The sequence below is a fragment of the Anolis sagrei genome, chromosome 6, assembly GCF_037176765.1.
Source record: "Anolis sagrei isolate rAnoSag1 chromosome 6, rAnoSag1.mat, whole genome shotgun sequence".
Taxonomy (NCBI): Eukaryota; Metazoa; Chordata; class Lepidosauria; order Squamata; family Dactyloidae; genus Anolis; species Anolis sagrei.
The window spans coordinates 40,058,596-40,078,451 of NC_090026.1; the positions used below are offsets into that span (position 1 = coordinate 40,058,596).

The following is a 19,856-nucleotide window of genomic DNA, read 5'->3' on the forward strand; positions in this document are numbered from 1 at the left end:
CTTGGAGCAGACAGTTGGGGAAGAGCAGGAGGAGGAGGACAGACCTTGGTGACAGCTGGACCGGAGAACTGGAAGCAACAGTTGGGTTTGATTAAGAAGCCACATGGGGAGGAGGATGGGTTGAAGGGGGGAGGAAGGTAACTCTGGGATTAAATCACTCCTTCCCTGCATCTTCCCCACCAAAAGAGGGGCCCCTTTCCCTCTTCTTCTTTTTTTTAAATTTCCTATATACGACAATTTTAATATTTTTTCATGTTTTTATTATTATTTCCAATTTTCACAAATTTATACCACCTTTGAAGGCATTTTCGCAAGACAACTCACATCTACTGACCATAAAAGCAGTTGAAAGCAACATAACCAAACACAACAGATGATGTACACAGTTTATCATCACTATTGTATAGCCGCCTCAAGTCCCCGTTGGGGAGATGGTGGTGGGGCATAAATAAAGATTATTATTATTATTATTATTATTATTATTATTATTTTCCACGCTCACATAAAATCACTGATGTCTGATGTATCGTAACAGTTTTCATACTATCGTCTCTGTTACTGCTTCTTGAACCATGGGCGCATCTACAATGTAGAATTAACCCAGTTTGGGGCCACTCTGGCAGCCATGGAATCCTGGGAGTGGCAGCCGAGTGAGGCAACCAACATTCTTTGCCAAGAGAAGGTTAAAGTCTTTGTAAAACTGCAATTCCATGGAAGGCAAGGTGATTAAACTGATACTGAGAAGACATGCAAAGACAATACAATGCTTGGTAATGTAGGGGGAGGAAAGGAAGTATAGATTCTGGGTGGGTGAAAATGCAGCTTAAAGGATTCTCCCAAGCAAGAAACAGCCAGGCTTTGAAGCTGCAAAGCCTTTCAATGCTAATCAAGGTAGCCAATTGCAACATTCACACTTGCCTCCAAAATACATACATTTAAAAAAAAAACACCTCTAAAATCAGGACAATAAATAAAGAGCAACTCAAAAAAACAAGGGAATTCCAGGCATGAAACAATTAGGGCCAGCTAACACCTTCCAACAAAGGATCCCCTAGGTAGAAAGTAGGGGAATTCCAGGCATGAAACAATTAGGGCCAGCTAACACCTCCCAATAAAGGATTCCCCCAAGCAGGAAGCAGCCAAGCTTTGAAGTTGCAAGGCTATTCAATACTAATCAAGGTAGCCAATTGCAACATTCACACTTGCCTCCAAAATACATACTTTTTAAAAAAACAACAACTCTAAAATCAGGACAATAAATAAAGAGCAACTCAAAAAAACAAGGGAATTCCAGGCATGACACAATTAGGGTCAGCTAACACCTTCCAACAAAGGATCCCCTAGGTAGAAAGCAGCCAAGCTTTGAAGTTGCAAGACTATTCAATACTAATCAAGGTGGCCAATTGCAACATTCACACTTGCCTCCAACATACATACATAAAAAACCTCTAAAATCAGGACAATAAATAAAGAGCAATTCAAAAAACAGGTGAATTCCAGGTATGAATCAATCAGGGCCAGCTAACACCTCCCAACAAAGGATCCCCCAGGCAGGAAGCAGCCATACTTTGAAGTTGCAAGGCTATTCATTGCTAATTGAAGTAGCCACTTGCAACATTCACACTTGCCTCCAACATACAAGAGTTCTTTCTCCCACCCTGGACATTATTCCACAGATATATAAAACCCACTTGCCTAATTTCCAACAAATCTCACAACCTCTGATGATGCCTCCCATAGATGTGGGCGAAACATCAGGATAGAATGCTAAAAAAATGGAGGGGGGGAATTCCAGACAAAAACCAATCATGGCCAGCTAACACCTTCCAACAAAGGATCCCCCAGGCAGAAAGCAGCCGAGCTTTGAAGTTGCAAGGCTAGTCATTGCTAATGAAAGTAGCCAATTGCAACAAACCAATCAGGGCCAGCTAACACCTTCCAACAAAGGATTCCCCCAGACAGAAAGCAGCCAGGCTTTGAAGTTGCAAGGCTAGTAATTGCTAATGAAAGTAGCCAATTGCAACAAACCAATCAGGGCCCGCTAACACCTTCCAACAAAGGATTCCCCTAGGCAGAAAACAGCCAGATTTTGAAGTTGCAAGGCTATTCAATACTAATCAAGGTGGTCAATTGCAACATTCACACTTGCTTTACACAGACAAGAGTTCTTTCTCCCACCCTGGACATTATTCCACAGATATATAAACCCTACTTGAATAATTTCCAACAGACCTCACACCCTCATAGATGTGGGCGAAACGTCAGGAAAGAATGCTTCTGGAACATGGCAAGAACAGCCCGGAAAACTAAAAGATGTTGTCAAACTACAACTCCCAAAGAGGCGTCCAACAGTGTAGATGCAGTCCAACCTGGACTATTCAGCAGCTTTGAGCAGAGGCAGTTCAAAGAGGTCCGAAACTGCGTTAACTCTCTAGTGCAGATGCAAACTTAAGCTTGCAAACTTAAGCTTCCAAACATAGCAGGGCAGGAAGAGAGAAATCTCTTTGGATTTCGGGATAATGCCTCTGAGGCAGGTGAGGCTTTGAGAAGAGACAGTTCAAAGAGGTCCGAAACTGCGTTAACTCTCTAGTGAAGATGCAAACTTAAGCTTGCAATTAATTCCAAAGGCAGGAAGGGGGGAAATCTCTTTGGATTTCGGGATAATACCTCTGAGACAGGTGAGGCTTTGAGAAGAGACAATTCAAAGAGATCCCAAACTGCGTTAACCTTCCAGTGAAGATGCAAACTTAAGCTTGCAATTAATTCCAAACACAGAAAGGCAAGAAGGGGGAAAATCTCCTTGGATTTCTGGATAATGCTTCTGAGGCAGGTGAGGGTTTGAGAAGAGGCAGTTCAAAGAGATCCCAAACTGCGTTAACCCTCCAGTGCAGATGCAAACTTAAGCTTGCAATTAATTCCAAATACAGCAAGGCAGGAAGGGGGAAAATCTCCTTGGATTTCGGGATAATGTCTCCGAGACAGGTGAGCGATGGAAGATATTAAAACTTTGGGAAAGGAGAACTATGGAAAGAGAGAAGGGAGAGAGGAAAAGAGCAAGGAGCTGTTGCAATGTGATCCCACAGCCCCGGCTCCAACGAGAACCAAACACAACAGCCAGGCTTGCAAAGGGAGACTCATTCTCTCTTTTTCTCTCCACTTAAAACCTCCTCTTCCTTAAAGTAAACTTCAATAATAATACTTCTGAGTTTCCCTTCCCCCCAGCCTTGCAAAGTTTGCAAAAAGAAAGGGTGCTTTTCATTGCTGATCATCTTACCTGGACGCAAGTTCCTTTGGAAGAAGAGATTGTATACAAAAAGACACACAACCGAAATGCACGCCTCTCTCTCTCTGTCTCTCTTTCCTCGCCGGGGTCCCAGCAGCTTTGCAAAGTCACAGGGAGCAGCAGCAGCAGGAGCAGCGTCTCGCGCCTGGACCCGAAAGAAGGGAGGAGGGAATGGAACGTTGTGCTGGGCAGCGCGCGCGCCCCAGCGCTCAGCAGCCATTAAAGCCAGTCATGTGCTTTGGGTGAAACTTTACACTGGAGCGGGGCGCGAGGGAGGGAGGGAGGGGGCGGGAGAGAGAGAGAGAGAGAATGAGAAAAGGGGGAGGAGACAGAACCTTGGGCAAAGCCACGCCCATTTCCCCCCTTTCTCTCTCGCCCAGCCAATAGACACACAGAGGGGCGGGGCTAAATATAATAATAATAAAGAAGAGAGAGAGGGAGAGCCGCGCCTGTCAAAAGGAAGTGGGTGTGCATCGACGCTGGAGAGAAATAACCCACTTGGACACCGCTTTCACTGCAGTTGTCTCAAGGCTGTGGAGTCTGGGAGTTGTAGTTTAGGGTAAAGGTAAAGGTTTCTCCCTTGACATTGTCCAACTCTGGGGGTTGGTGCTCATCTCCCTTTCTAATCCGAAGAGCCGGCGTTGTCCCTAGACACATTCCAGGGTTATGTGGCCGGCATGACTGCATGGATCTCTCTAACCAGGTTTAAGCAGCTACGACTATAGTTTTCCCTAAAAGGCTTGTAAATATTGCCTTTTGAAAGACGAATCCTCCAGCCACCATATCCAATGGTCATGCTAGCTGGGAGAATCTAAGAGCTGTAGTCCAGAAAGTAACTTCCACAGTCAGATAAGGCAACAAGATATACAGGCAAGGTAAAAGGGGAATGGTGCTCATCTCCATTTCTAAGCCGAAGAGCTGGCGTTGTCCATAGACACCACCAAGTGTTGTGGTCAGCATGGCTGCATGGAGCGTCCTTGCCTTCCCACTAGAGCGGTACCTATTGATCTACTCACATTTGCATGTTTTCAAACTGCTATGTTGGGAGAATTTGGGGCTAACAGTGGGAGCTCACCCCGTAGACACCTCCAAGATGATGTGGCCGGCATGGCTGCAGGGAGCGCCCCTACCTTCCCGTTGGAGCAGTACCTATTGATCTACTCGCATTTGCATGTTTTCAAACTGTAAATAAATAAATAGACACCTCCAAGGTGGCCGGCATGGCTGCACAGAGCGTCCTTGCCTTCCCACCAGAGCGGTACCTATTGATCTATTCACATTTGCATGTTTTCAAACTGCTGGGTTGGTAGAAGCTGGGGCTGACAGTGGGAGCTCATCCCATAGACACCACCAAGGTGATGTGGCCAATATGGCTGCATGGAGCGCCCTTACCTTCCCACCGGAGCGGGACCTATTGATGTATTCACATTTGCATGTTTTCATACTGCTAGGTTGGCAGAACCTGGGGCTGACAGTGGGAGCTCACCCTGTACACATCTCCAAGGTGATGTGGCAGGCATGGCTGCATGGAGCGCCCTTACCTTCCCGCCGGAGCTGTACCTATTGATCTACTCACATTTGCATGTTTTCGAACTGCTAGGTTGGCAGAAGCTGGGGCTGATAGCAGGAACTCACCGCAAAGAGCCAGCATTGTCCGTAGACACCTCCAAAGTGGCCAGCATAGCTGCATGGAGCATCCTTGCCTTCCCACTGGAGCGGTATTTATTGATCTACTCACATTTGCATGTTTTCAAACTGCTAGGTTGGCAGAAGCTGGGGCTGACAGTGGGAGCTCACCCTGTAGACACCACCAAGGTGATGTGGCCAGCATGGCTGCATGGAGCGCCCTTACCTTCCCGCTGGAGCTGTACCTATTGATCTACTCACATTTGCATGTTTTTGAACTGCTAGGTTGGCAGAAGCTGGGGCTGATAGCAGGAACTCACCCCAAAGAGCCAGCATTGTCCGTAGACACCTCCAAAGTGGCCAGCATAGCTGCATGGAGCATCCTTGCCTTCCCACTGGAGCGGTACTTATTGATCTACTCACATTTGCATGTTTTCAAACTGCTAGGTTGGCAGAAGCTGGGGCTGACAGTGGGAGCTCACCCCAAAGAGCCAGCATTGTCCATAGACACCTCCAAAGTGGCCAGCATAGCTGCATGGAGCGTCCTTGCCTTCCCACCAGAGCGGAACGTATTGAGCTACTCACATTTGCATGTTTTTGAACTGCTAGGTTGGCAGAAGCTGAGGCTAACCGTGGGAGCTCACCCTGTAGACACCTCCAAGGTGATGTGGCTGGCATGGCTGCATGGAGCGCCCTTACCTTCCCGCCAGAGCGGTACCTATTGATCTACTCACATTTGCATGTTTTTGAACTGCTAGGTTGGCAGAAGCTGGGGCTGACAGTGGGAGTTCACCCGCTCCCCGGTTTAGTTTAGTTTAGAGTTTAGTTTCATTTAGGAAGCACCAGCATTCTTTGGCAGAGAAGGCTTAAAGATCTTGCAAAACGGTCACTCCTATAAACAGCAGTGGCTGTTTAAAGGGGTAACAAAGTGCATTAATTCTACAGGCGTGGGCAAACTTGGGCCCTCCAAATGTTTTGGACTTCAACTCCCACAAATCCTAAAAACCCGATAGAAATAACGCAGTTTGACTCCACTTTAACTGTAGTGTTTCAAGGTCATGGAATCTGGGAGTTGTAGTTTAGGGTTATAGCTAAGAAACTAGAGCTGATGTGGTCTATCCAATGCAGTTGGAATCAATGCCCCCAAACCAACCTTATTTGTAACTTGGGGACTGCCTGAAGTTCCAATCACACATCAGTGAGTAACATATGTAAATAAAAAGGCTCTGCTTTATTGGAATCCTTCCTTAATGTAATAGCAAAAAGGAAATCCAAATATTCGCTATTCATCTCTATAAAACAATATTGAATCTCGAAGTTCAATTCTGTGGGGTCCCGCAAAGCTCTATTTTGTCGCCCATGCTTTTCAACATCTACATGAAACCGCTGGGAGAGGTCATCCGGAGTTTTGGAGTTGGGTGCCATCTTTATGCGGATGACGCACAACTCCACTACTCTTTTCCACCTAATTCCAAGGAGGCTTCTCGGGTGCTGGATGAGTGCCTGGCCGCTGTGTCGATCTGGATGAGGAAGAACAAGCTGAAGATCAATCCTGACAAGACAGAGGTCCTCCTGGGCGATCGTAAACCGGATCAGGGTATAGGGTGGCAACCTGTGTTGGACGGGGTTACACTCCCCCTGAAGCCACAGGTCCGCAGTTTGGGTGTCCTCCTGGATTCCTCGCTCACACTTGAGGCTCAGGTGTCGGTGGTATCCGGGAGGGCCTTTGCACAATTAAGACTTGTGCGCCAGCTGCGACCGTACCTCGTGAAGGCAGATCTGGCCGGGGTGGTCCACGCCTTGGTCACCTCTAGAATGGATTACTGCAATGCGCTCTACGTCAGGCTGCCCCTGAAGACGGCTCGGAAACTTCAATTGGTCCAGCGGGCAGCAGCCAGGATGCTAACCGGGGCTCATTATCAAGAGAGGTCTACCCCTCTGTTTAAGGAGCTCCACTGGCTGCCATTTATTTTCCGAGCCCAATTCAAGGTGCAGGTGCTCACCTACAAAGCCCTGAACGGTTTGGGACCACCCTATCTGCGTGACCGCATCTCCATCTACGAACCCACACGCTCACTCCGATCATCTGGGGAGGCCCTGCTCGTGATCCCGCCCACATCGCAAGCGCGCTTGGTGGGGACACGGGACAGGGCCTTCTCTGTGGCGGCCCCCCGACTTTGGAATGCCCTTCCAAAAGATCTCCGACAGGCCCCTACTTTAGCAGTTTTCAGAAGGAACCTAAAAACCTGGCTGTTCCGATGTGCCTTCTCAGATTAGGAATCCCCATCCCAAATCCTAGAAGCACTTTAGCACAACCGATGTTACTGCACACAGCACCTTTACTCCTACGTTCCTCCTGCCATTTCAGCATTTTAACCCCTGTACCCCATTGCGCCGGCCGAACCAGTTTTAATAGTGTCTCGATGTAGTTATTGTTGTTATTTTGCTTAATTGTTTTGATTTGCTTGTTTATTATTGTGTTGTGTTTTATTGTATTGTGTTTGAGGCTTCGGCCTGTGTAAGCCGCATCGAGTCCTGCGGGAGATGCTAGCGGGGTACAAATAAAGTTAATAATAATAATAATAATAATTCTACTGAGCTATATGTATCTGCAGGATGCGTACCTGCTTTTCGGCTGACAACTGCGCAGGGACATCCAGAGATTTATTAAGCCCAGTTGGGGTCATAGTGCCCAGGCTTAAAATCCACATGGTTTCTATTTCTCAGAAAATTCTGACAGTTTGGTTTTAAGCATTTCGCTACAGCACAAAAAGTTAAGTCTTTTGCACCAGAGATTCAGTCTTGGTAAAATTATTATTTTAAAGGTACAAAGCAAGAAAACTTACTCATGTTCTCTTCCTGTTTCAGATATAATTACTCTTTGTTTATATATCAGGGTAGCCTCTAAATATATCAGATGAGTCTTGCTGGAACAATCTGATATCATAGGTTAGCTCTACACTGCCACGTGATGCCATCTGAACCGCATTATATGGTCAATGTAGATCCGTATAATGCAGTTCAGACTGAATTATATGGGTCTGCACAAGATATTTTGAAATCACAGAGTGTCAAATGCAGAGGCTAAGATATTTTCACCTACTGGAATCCTGTAGCCTACATGACAAATAACAATGCAACTGGTGATTTTAGAAGATATAGTCAAAAGTAACTTCTAAACTTCATTGAATTAGACATTGATAAGGCATCAATTACCTCTTGGCCATATGTATAACTAAACTAGATGTCCTGGCGGACTGGACTGTCGTGGGACACATACATGTGAAAAAGATCTTGGAGTCCTCGTGGACAGCAAGTTAAGCATGAGCCAACAATGTCATGCGGCGGCAAAAAAAGCCAATGGGATTTTGGCCTGCATCAATATGAGCATAGTGCCTAGATCTAGGGAAGTAATGCTACCCCTCTATTCTGCCTTGGAATATTGTGTCCAATTCTGGGCACCACAATTCAAGAGAGATGTTGACAAGCTGGAACGTGTCCAGAGGAGGGCGACTAAAATGATCAGGGGTCTGGAGAACAAGCCCTATGAGGAGCGCTTAAAGAGCTGGGCATGTTTAGCCTGAAGAAGAGAAGGCTGAGAGGAGACATGATAGCCATGTATAAATATGTGAGAGGAAGTCACAGGGAGGAGGGAGTAAGCTCGGTTTCTGCTTCCCTGGAGACTAGGACACGGAACAATGGCTTCAAACTACAAGAAAGGAGATTCCATCTGAACATTAGGAAGAACTTCCTGACTGTGAGAGCCGTTCATCAGTGGAACTCTCTGCCCCAGAGTGTGGTGAAGGCTCCTTCTTTGGAAGCTTTTAAACAGATGGCCATCTGTCAGGGGTGCTTTGAATGCAATATTCTTGCTTCTTGGCAGGGGGTTGGATTGGATGGCCCATGAGGTCTCTTCCAACTCTATGAATCTATGATTCTAGTGTGCTGTGAGAAATTAATTCATTTAATTTATTAATTCAAAGGTTCCTGTAAGTCCAGAGCAAGAATCCACATTTCATACTGCATATCCAGGCAGTCCCCAAGTTACAAATATCTGACTTTCAAATGACTCATAGTTAAGAACAGGGGGAAAGACAATAGGAAGTGAGAGACATCTACTCCTTGGAAGGGAAATTCACTCCTGGAGGAGTTATCATGGGGAAAAGGTATCTCCACTGAAGCTTTATCACCACTCTTTGTTTCCACAACAAACTTTTTTTTTCAAAATCCAATTATCACAGGAGCAGAAAGTGAGGGGAAATCTTCTGAACAAGGGCACAGACAGCAAAATAAACTCTATATATTTTTGGATAGAGTTACACTGAAAAAATGTACCTGTTCCAACCTCCATACAAATTCAACTTAAGAACAAACCTACAGAACCTATCTTGTTCATAACTTAGGGACCACTTGTATTTACTTGGCAAGCTTCTGCAAAGGAGGTATCTTTGTTTTTAGGCCAGCTCCTGGGGTTATTTGGGGTGCTGATTCAGAAAATTGCATTGGATAGACCACATCAGCTCTAGATGATTAAATGTGGTTTTCTGTGGGCGAGCAGACGGCCACTACTGGATGGCATAAGTTCTGTATCAGAAACTAGAGCTGATGTGGTCTATCCAGTACGGTTTTCTGAATCAGTACCCCAAATAGCCAAACCAAATCTAAAGTTGACCAGAAAGTGATTTGTAATCCATTGGTGGTCCCTGATCAAAAAAGCCTGGGAACCACTGCTCTACAAAATAGCAATTTTGGTATTCTGGGGTTTTTTTCTTCACTTTCCTCTGCTCTTAATCTCAGTGAAAACAAAGGGCTAACTATATCTCCTCAAACAGGCAGAAAACCACCAAAATAATTTATGGTTTCACCACAAGACACCATGGATGAGGAACAATACATTTAAAACTAGACCCTAAAACATTTGAAACTAAAAAAACCCCAAAAAAAACCCAGCATCCAGCATGTAGATGTGGGGCAATACTTCTCTTAGGATAAACCAAAAGTCCTCAGACGGGTGTAAGCTTTTCAATTATCCGGGAGAAGCTACTTAAAGGTAAAAGGTAAAGGTTTCCCCTTGACATTAAGCCTAATCATGTCTGAATCTGGGGGTTGGCACTCATATCCATGTCTAAGCCGAAGAGCCGGCGTTGTCTGTAGACACCTCCAAGGTCATGTGGCCAGCATGGCTGCATGGAGCGCCCTTACCTTCCTGCTGGAGAAGTACCTATTGATCTACTCATATTTGCATGTTTTCGAACTGCTAGGTTGATAGAAGCTGGGGCTGACAGCAGGAGCTCACCCGCTCCCTGGATTCGAACCGCCAGCCTTTTGGTCAGCAGGTTCAGCAGCTCAGCGATTTAACCCACTACACCACAGGGGACCCCTGGAGCAGCTACTTATAGAATTTTATTTTAAACATATTGAACATAAATAATAGTTAACGAAGCTCCAGAAATGTTATCATAACTGAGTTGTTAACTTCAGCCGTTAGCAGAATTTTAAGTGGACAAATAAAGATACTGCTGGCCTTTTGATCTAGGAATTTTGTTCCCATGAACCAACATGTCCTGGCTTTGTTTTGTTTGTTAATTTAAATATATATTTGAAATGCTGCTTTACTGAAACTTTTGAGAGTTGTGGGCAGACAAATCAGAATCTCATAATGTGTGGATAGTGGCGGAATCGGAACTAGAAGTTTCTTCCTTCTTTTGTCTAAATTACTCTGTATAAATATGGGAAATCAATTTAGTTGGGCTTTCAGTCCCAAAGCTATCCCAAAGCCAAGATTTAACTTGCGATGGGAGACGGACCGAGGGGTGGATCTGACTCTCCTTGCCAGAAGCAGGGAGGATCTGTCTGCTTAAGGCATAGTTCTCCCTTCCCAGCCAAAACCCCAGTCCCCACTCCCCCTATATATATATGTATACACACACACACATATTATGGCAAAGGCTGTGCTTCCCCTTGCCAAGTGCTTCACTGTCCATTTATATTAACTGCCAGAAAGGGACCGGAAACTGATTTGAGGGGGAGGAGAAGCAGAAGGGGGAAGTCTCCCCTCCACACAAAAACACACACATACACTTTTAGTCCAAGCCTGATTTATGGCCTGAGGTCTGGCCGGGACTTTCTGGGCATCACAGCTAGGGGCTGGAAAACAAAGATGAGCTGGTTGGAAACAAACAGCTTGCAAAGTAACGGGCAATGTCTTTTCAAGATTGTTGGGAGAGCAGGAAGCTTCACAGGAGCTCTGCATGGACTGTGACCAACACAATTTAAAGGAGTCCATGTAATAAGGACCAGAAGCTAGGATTTCCAGATTGATCTGTTATCCCATCATCCACCAGTTCTGACAGAGTGGTGGTGGAGGATGGGATAGCAGATCAAATAATAAGGAAACTTAAAATTATGTCAACAAAGATACAAGACACTTGCCAAAGTCTTATCATGCTCCCAAAAAGAGGTACGATCAACCTACATCTCATCCCCAATAAAGAAAAAACAGAGGAGGCCATTTTATTTATTATTATTATTATTATTATTATTATTAATGCATTTATATCCTTTCCTTCTTACTCGAAGGGGACTCAAGGAGGCTCACAAAAATGCACAATTCAATGCCATATATACATTTGTTGTTCATTCGTTCAGTCGTTTCCGACTCTTCGTGACCTCATGGACCAGCCTATGCCAGAGCTCCCTGTCGGCCGTCACCACCCCCAGCTCCTTCAAGGTCAATCCAGTCAATGTATTGTCGAAGGCTTTCATGGCAAGAATGACTGGGTTGTTGTAGGTTTTTTCGGGCTATATGGCCATGTTCTAGAGGCATTCTCTCCTGACGTTTCGCCTGCATCTATGGCAAGCATCCTCAGAGGTAGTGCGATCCAGTCACTTCAAGGATCCCATCCATCCATCTTGCCCTTGGTCGGCCCCTCTTCCTTTTTCCTACCATTTTCCCCAGCATAACTGTCTTCTCTAAGCTTTCCTTTCTTCTCATGATGTGGTCAAAGGATTTCATCTTTACCTCTACTATCCTTCCCTCCAATTAGCAGTCAGACTTTATTTCCTGAAGTATGGACTGGTTGGATCTTCTCGTGGTCCAAGGCACTCTCAGAACTTTCCTCTAGCACCACAGTTCAAAAGCATCTATTTTCCTTCAGCCTTCCCTATGGTCCAGCTCTCACATCCGTAGGTGACTATGGGGAATACCATTGCTTTAACTATGCGGATCTTCGTTGCCAGTGTGAAGTCTCTACTCTTCACTATTTTATCGAGATTGGACATTGCTCTCCTCCCAATATACATACATACATACATACATACATACATAGGATAAAACAAAATATATACATTAAAAGTAATAATTAAAACACCATAATCTTAAAACCAATTACTCAAAAACCACACAGTCCAAAGGCATATTCCAGGAGCCATTCCAATCATAAATTGCACCATCCCACTTATTGCATTGCAGATAATTGTCCAAAGGCTTGGTCCCACAACCATGTCTTCACTTTCCTTCTGAAAGACAGGAGCAAAGGAGCTGATCTAATTTCACTGGTGAGGGAGTTCCATAGCCAAGGGGCCACCACTGAGAAGGCCCCATCTCTCATCCCCACAAGTTGTACCTAAGAGGGAGGTGGGATCAAGAGCGGGGCTTCCCCAGACGATCTTAACCTCAGAGATGGTTCATAAAGTGAGATTCGTTCAGACAGGTAAGCTATGCCCTGCAAACTTTGTGCTAAGTATCAATTATGGGTGTTTCTTTTAATAAGGACAACCTTGGATACTCCTCTCACAGCAGCATTTCTCAACCTGCAGGTCGGGACCCCTGGGGGAGGAGTCATGACGGAGTGTCAGAGGGGTCACTAAAGACCATCAGAAAACACAGTACCTTCTGTTCATCATGTGAGTTCTTTCTGGGAAGTTTGGCCCAATTCTATTGTTCGTGGGTTCAGAATGCTCTTTGATTGTAGGTGAACTATAAATCCCAGCAACTCCCAAATGCCAAGGTCTATTTTCCCCAAACTACATCAGTATTCACATTTGGGCATGTTGAGTATCTTTGACAAGTTTCGTCCAGATCCATCATTGTTTGAGTCCACAGTGCTCTCTGGATGTAGGTGAACCACAACTCCCAAAATCAAGGTCAATGCCCACCAAACCCTTCCAGTATTTTCTTTTGGTCATGAGAGTTCTGTGTGCCAAATTTGGTTCAATTCCATCCTTGGTGGAGTTCAGAATGTTTTTTGATTGTAGGTGAACTATAAATCCCAGCAACTACAACTCCAAAATGACAAAATCAATTCCCTCCAACCCCACCAATATTCAAATGTGGGTGTATCGGGTATTTGTGCCAAATTTGGTCCATTGAATGAAAATACATCCTGCATATCAAATATTTACATTATGATTAATAATAGTGGCAAATTTACAGTTATGAACTAACAACGAAAATAAATTTTATGGTTGGGGGTCACCCAACATGCGGAACTGTATTAAGAGGTCACGGCATTAGGAAGGTTGAGAAACCCTGTGTTACAGCATTTGACTCCTCACTTTTTGATACCCTCCAAAATCAGGACATGTGCGGCAAAGAGATATCAGTGTGTGATCAAAATGGCAAAAATTGCGAATAAGGAAGAAACGAGGAGAGGATGCAGCAATTTGCTTTTGCCCGAAACTACTGGGAAGGGTGAGATTTTGTCTGTCTTCTCTTTTCTTTGCTGAGTTTATTAAGTGCAACGTATTATTTCACTTTGAACTCAATTGGACAAAAGGAGAAAAAAGGGGAAGAGGAGAGCGAAGTTGGGACATTTTGAAAACATTGGTAAAAGTGGGACAACAGAGGATTAATTAAAGGAGACCAAACTGTGACAGTTGGAGGGTATGCACTTGACTCCATAAAACAACGTCAAGCTTACCCTGGGTGCACGTAACCCCATATGTCCTTCTCTTTCTCTTTGTTTCAACTGACAACACACTCCTTTTCTTCCACACAACCTGTCCTACAAAATATAGCTCGAGATGAACATGATTGCTATTATGTTACTGCTTTTTCTTTCCATATTCACCCAGAAAATTTTCATTTTCCACAAATGCTGCCACTTTTTATGCCACCGTATGCAAACTTTAGGGTGTATAGAATTAATACGGTTCAACACCACTCTAACTGCCATGACTCAATGATATGGAATCATGGAAGTTGTAATGTTATAAGGCTTGTAACCTTCTGTGCCAAAGTGTGCTGGTGCCTCACCAAACCACAACCCAGGATGCCATTGCGTTGAGCCAAGATGTCAAACTTTACTGATTGCACTGATACATAATTCTATTTTATGTGTGGCACCTTGAGTGCTTTGCTAGCCTCCGAGTCCTTTTTGGGGAGATGGAGACGGGGTACAAAATAATAATAATAATAATTATTATTATTATTATTATTATTATTATTTGAAACACAACAAGATTAGTACACAGTAAACAAGATCACTCTGCTGGCTGTTGTATTGGATCACATGTCGGACACTTCCCAAGTGTCTAGGACTATGTGATGTATCGGCAAATAATGAGTGCAGATCCCAGTAGGGTGGCCTTTTGCAGCTGACAGATGGTAATTTTGTCAGCGTTGATTGTGCTTAAGTGCAGGCCAAAGTCTTTAGACAGTGCACCCAGTGTGCCGATCACCACTGGGACCACCTTTACTGGTTTGTGCCAGAGTCTTTGCAGTTCGATCTTTTATTACTACTACTACTACTACTACTACTACTACTATTTGAAACACAACAAGATTAGTACTCAGCAAACATGATCACTATGCTGGTTGTTATATTGGATCACACGTTGGACACTTCCCAAGTGTCTAGGACTATGTGATGTATTGGCGAATAATGTGTGCAGATCCCAGTAGGGTGGCCTTTTGCAGCTGACAGATGATAATTTTGTTAGCACCGATTGTGTTTAAGTGCAGGCCAAGGTCTTTAGGCACTGCACCCAGTGTGCCAATCACCAGTGGAACCATCTTGACTGGCTTGAGCCAGAGTCTTTACAGTTCGATCTTTAAATCCTCGTATTGTTTCAGCTTTTCCAGTTGTTTCTTTTCAATCCTGCTGCCACCTGGGATTGCAACATCGACAATTGATGCTTGGTTTTTTTTAACACAATCATGAGGTCAGGAGTATTGTGCTCCAAAACTCTGTCAGTCTGAATTCGGAAGTTCCAGAGTAGTTTGACGTGTTCATTTTCTGTAACTTTTTCTGGCTTGTGATTCCACCAGTTCTTTGTCGCAGACAGATGGTATTTGTGGCTTATTATTATTATTATTATTATTATTATTATTATTTGAAACACAACAAGATGAGTCCACAGAAGACACTCCACTGGTTGTTGTATTGGATCACACGTCGGACACTTCCCAAGTGTCTAGGGCTGTGTGATGTATTGGCAAATAATGTATGCAGATCCCAGTAAGGTCGCCTTTTGCAGCTGACAGATGGTAATTTTGTCAGCACCAATTCTGTTTAAGTGCAGCCCAAGGTCTTTAGGCACTGCATCCAGTGTGCCGATCACCACTGGGACCACCTTGACTGGCTTGTGCCAGTCTTTGCAGTTTGATCTTTAAATCCTCATAATGTGTCATCTTTTTCAGTTGTTTCTCTTCAATCCTGTGGTGGTGGTGGTGGTGGTGGTGGTTGTTGTTGTTGTTGTTATTATTATTATTATTATTATTATTATTATTATATTGTGTAGACACACCCTTAGATAGTGAATCAGTACTCTGGAGCCCAATTTCCAACCGCTCCTGACCTGGTTTGGATGGGACTTCCTCAGACTCGGTCCCACTTTTTGCTGAGTGTATAACAACTCTATCAAGAATGAGCAGAACTGTGTTGAAGACAGGGGAAGGCGAAAAGACTCGGTCCTAATAGAGCTGTTGTGTAATGGCTCTGCCACTTTAAACAAAAGGGGGTCATTTCAGGTAACCGGAATTCTACATGGAGCCTAAGGAGCCACTCTGAAAGGGGTGACAGTTCATTTACTATCAAAGAGACAATACATATATATTCTGAATATTATGTTGGTTGGGTTCTACTCCAGATCCCCAAAAGGCAGCAAGCAAAAATAAAATGACCCATACATGCTATATTCAAAATGTGCAAATACATGAAAGTATGTTTTGGCATCGCCTTTTTTGGTGTGTCTGCAAAATCCAGAATTCATTGAAGTAGCAAGAAAGGTGAGCAAAAGTGATGTGGGTGAAATACAAAGACAGAAACATGGTATGTAGACCTATGCTGGACTCGAGAGCCCTTTACTGATAGCACTTGCAGTATGTCACTCAATCTAAAAATACCACAGAGTTATTATTTTTCTTTTCTCAAAAACCATAGCCTGTAATAACTTATAGATTCTGCTTGAACCTATACAAGCATGGAAATCACAGCAAATGAGGTCCCTTCTACACTGCTATATAATAGTAAAGTAAAGGTAGTCCCCTGACATTAAGTCCAGTCATGTCTGACTCTGGGGTGTGGTGCTCATCTCCATTTCTAAGCCAAAGAGCCAGCGTTGTCCATAGACACCTCCAAGGTCATGTAGCCGGCATGACTGCATGGAGCGCCGTTACCTTCCCACCGGAGCGGTACCTATTGATCTACTTACATTTGCATGTTTTCGAACTGCTAGGTTGGCAGAAGCTAGGGGTGACAGCGGAAGCTCACGCCGCTCCCCGGAATCGAACCTGCGACTTTTCGATCAACAAGCTCAGCAGCTCAGTGCTTTAACTCACTGCGCCACCGCAGATTATAAAAACAGATAATCCACATTATCTGCTTTGAACTGGATTATATGAGTCTACACTGTGATATAATCCATCTCAAATCCTTCTTATATGATAGCATAGAAGGGTCCTGAGATATACTAGCTGCTTTGGCAACAATTGTTATAAGAATGCTACTAAACCATGGCTTGGACACTTAAGAGACAGGTGTACTGGCATATCTATCACATGAAATATATGGATGGGCAATATTTCATCCAGTTACAAAAAGTATTTAAGTATCTTCTAACTCTCTTTCGGAAATAGTATCTCATCTAAAACTAGAAGGCAACTCCTAAGGAATCTATTTTGTTTCTTAAACTCTGGTGTTTCAAGTGTTTTGGACTTCAACTCCCAGAATCTGATCACTGGCTAAGACAGCTGAGGCTTCTGGGCATTGCAACACCTAGGATGCATCTACACTGTAGAATGCATGAAGTTTGAAAACACTCTAACTGCCATGTCTTGAGTCTATGCAATTGTGGAAGTTGTAGTTTGGCAAACCCAGAGGGTGCTCACCAATGCTTCGTCTTCATCCTGGAAAAAAGTGACGAGTGGAGTGCCACAGGGTTCCATTCTGGGCCCGGTTCTATTCAACATCTTTATTAATGTCTTAGATGAAGGTTTAGAAGGCAAGATCATCAAGTTTGCAGATGACACCAAATTGGGAGGGATAGCTAATACTCCAGAAGACAGGAGCAGAATTCAAAAGAATCTTAACAGGTTAGAGAGATGGGCCAAAACTAACAAAATGAAGTTCAACAGTGACAAATGCAAAATACTCCACTTAGGCAGAAAAAAACGAAATGCAAAGATACAGAATGGGGGATGCCTGGCTCGAGAGCAGTACATGTGGAAAATATCTTGGTATCCTCATGGGGAACAAGTTAAACATGAGCCAACAATGTCATGCGGCAGCAAAAAAAAAGCCAATGGGATTTTGGCCTGCATCAATAGGAGCATAGTGTCTAGATCCATGGAAGACAAGCTACCCCTCTATTCCGCTTTGGTTAGGCCACACCTGGAATATTGTGTTCAATTCTGGGCACCACAACTGAAGAGAGATGTTGACAAGCTGGAATGTGTCCAGAGGAGGACAACTAAAATGATCAAGGGTCTGGAGAACAAGCCCTATGAGGCGCAGCTTAAAGAGCTGGGCATGTTTAGTCTGCAGAAGAGAAGCTGAGAGGGTACATGATAGCCATGTATAAATATGTGAGGGGAAATAATAGGTGGGGGGGAGTAAGCTTCTTTTCTGCTGCCTAGGAGACTAGGACGCCATGGAACAATGACTTGAAACTATAGGAAAAGGGATTTCACCTGAACATTAGGAATAACTTCCTAACTGTGAGAGCTGTTCAGCAGTTGACCTCTCTGCCCAGGAGGCTCCTTCTTTGGAGGCTTTGAAACAGAAGCTGGACGGCCATCTGTCGGGGGTGCTTTGAATGTGATTTCCTGCTTCTTGGCAGGAGGTTTTTACTGGATGGCCAATGAGGTGTCTTCCAATTCTATGATTTAATTAATTGCTGTATTTCTATACCACCTTTCCTAGCTCTAAGGCAGCGTTTCTCAACCTGGGGGTCGGGACCCCTGGAGGGGTCGCAAGGGGGTGTCAGAGGGGTCGCCAAAGACCATCAGAAAACATAGTATGTTCTGTTGATCATGGGGGTTCTGTGTGGGAAGTTTGGCCCAATTCTATCATTGGTGGGGTTCAGAATGCTCTTTGATTGTAGGTGAACTATAATTCCCAGTGACTGGAACTCCCAAATGACAAGGTCTATTTTCCCCAAACTCCACCAGTGTTCACATTTGAGCATATAGAGTATTCATGCCAAGGTTGGTCCAGATCCATCATTGTTTAAGTCCACAGCGCTCCCTGGATGTAGGTGAACTACAACTCCAAAACTCAAGGTCAATGCCCACCAAACCCTTCCAGTGTTTTGTGTTGGTCATGGGAGTTTTGTGTGCCAAGTTTGGTTCAATTCCATCGTTAGTGGAGTTTTGAGTGCTTTTTGATTGTATGTGAACTATAAATTCCAGCAACTACAACTCCCAATCAATTATGCTGGGGAAAGTGGAAGGCAAAAGGAAGAGGGGCCAACCAAGGGCAAGATGGTTGGATGGGATCCTTGAAGTGACTGGATTGACCTTGAAGGAGCTGGGCGTGGTGACGGCCGACAAGGAGCTCTGGCGTGGGCTGGTCCATGAGGTCACGAAGAGTTGGAGACGACTGAACGAATGAACAACAACAAACACAACTCCCAAATTACAGAATCAACCCCCCCCCCCAACAACCCCACCAGTATTCTTATTGGGTATTTTTGCCAAATTTGAATATTAGTGGGGTTGGGGGCGGGGGTTGATTTTGTCATTTGGGAGTTGTAATTGCTGGGATTTCCAGTGACTGAAAATACACCCTGCATATTAGATATTTACATCATGATTCATAATAGTAGCAAAATTACAGTTATGAAGAAGCAATGAAAATAATTTTAAGGTTGGGGGTCACCACAACATGAGGAACTGTATTAAGGGGTCGCGGCATTAGGAAGGGTGAGAAACACTGCTCTAAGGCAACTCAAGGCTGCTTCCAAATTGGCAACAATTCGATGCCACAGTAGTAATAAAACACAATTAAAAACATTTAGAATACATTATAAAACCATGTAGAAATCATGACACTATGAGGCACATGCACATTTTGGCAAGGAATGCAAAAGACCTCGTAAAAGTACAACTTTCGTGCTTCCATGACTGCATTTGTTCTATAGTGCCGATGCTACCATTGTGCTTATTTTGGTGTGCCCAACTTTGGATTTCCAGATTTGAAGCACATCTATATGTCCTTTTGTGACAATTGTATTCCTATACCTGAGTTTGTAAAACTCCCAGAATTCTGCAGCATTAAGTTATGGAAGTTCAAGTGTTGTCAAGCGGCATTATTTCTACAGTGTAGATGCACCCATAGCGGACTAGACTTTGTGAATAATTGCGTTCAAGCATACTGTACCAAATTTTAAATTAATTCCAAGTGCACATTCTCTCTCTCTCTCTCTCTCTCTCTCTCTCTCTCTCTCTGTGTGTGTGTGTGTATGGGTGGGTCTGCTCCTGATTTATCCATTTTTAAAAAACTTG

General features: G+C 44.1%; 1 protein-coding gene across 2 annotated transcripts in view; it reads right to left on the minus strand.

The window, feature by feature from the left end:
* Nucleotides 1-19,856, minus strand: part of RARA (retinoic acid receptor alpha) — a 362,996-nt gene that overhangs the window by 287,663 nt on the left and 55,477 nt on the right. The window contains exon 1 of one of the 2 annotated variants that reach the window (XM_060781033.2): nt 3,275-3,551. The exons of the other annotated variant lie outside the window; for it this stretch is intronic. The gene's annotated coding sequence lies outside the window, so the exon portion shown is untranslated. Of the gene's footprint in view, nt 1-3,274; nt 3,552-19,856 lie in introns of those variants that run through there. 2 annotated transcript variants of the gene reach the window in all.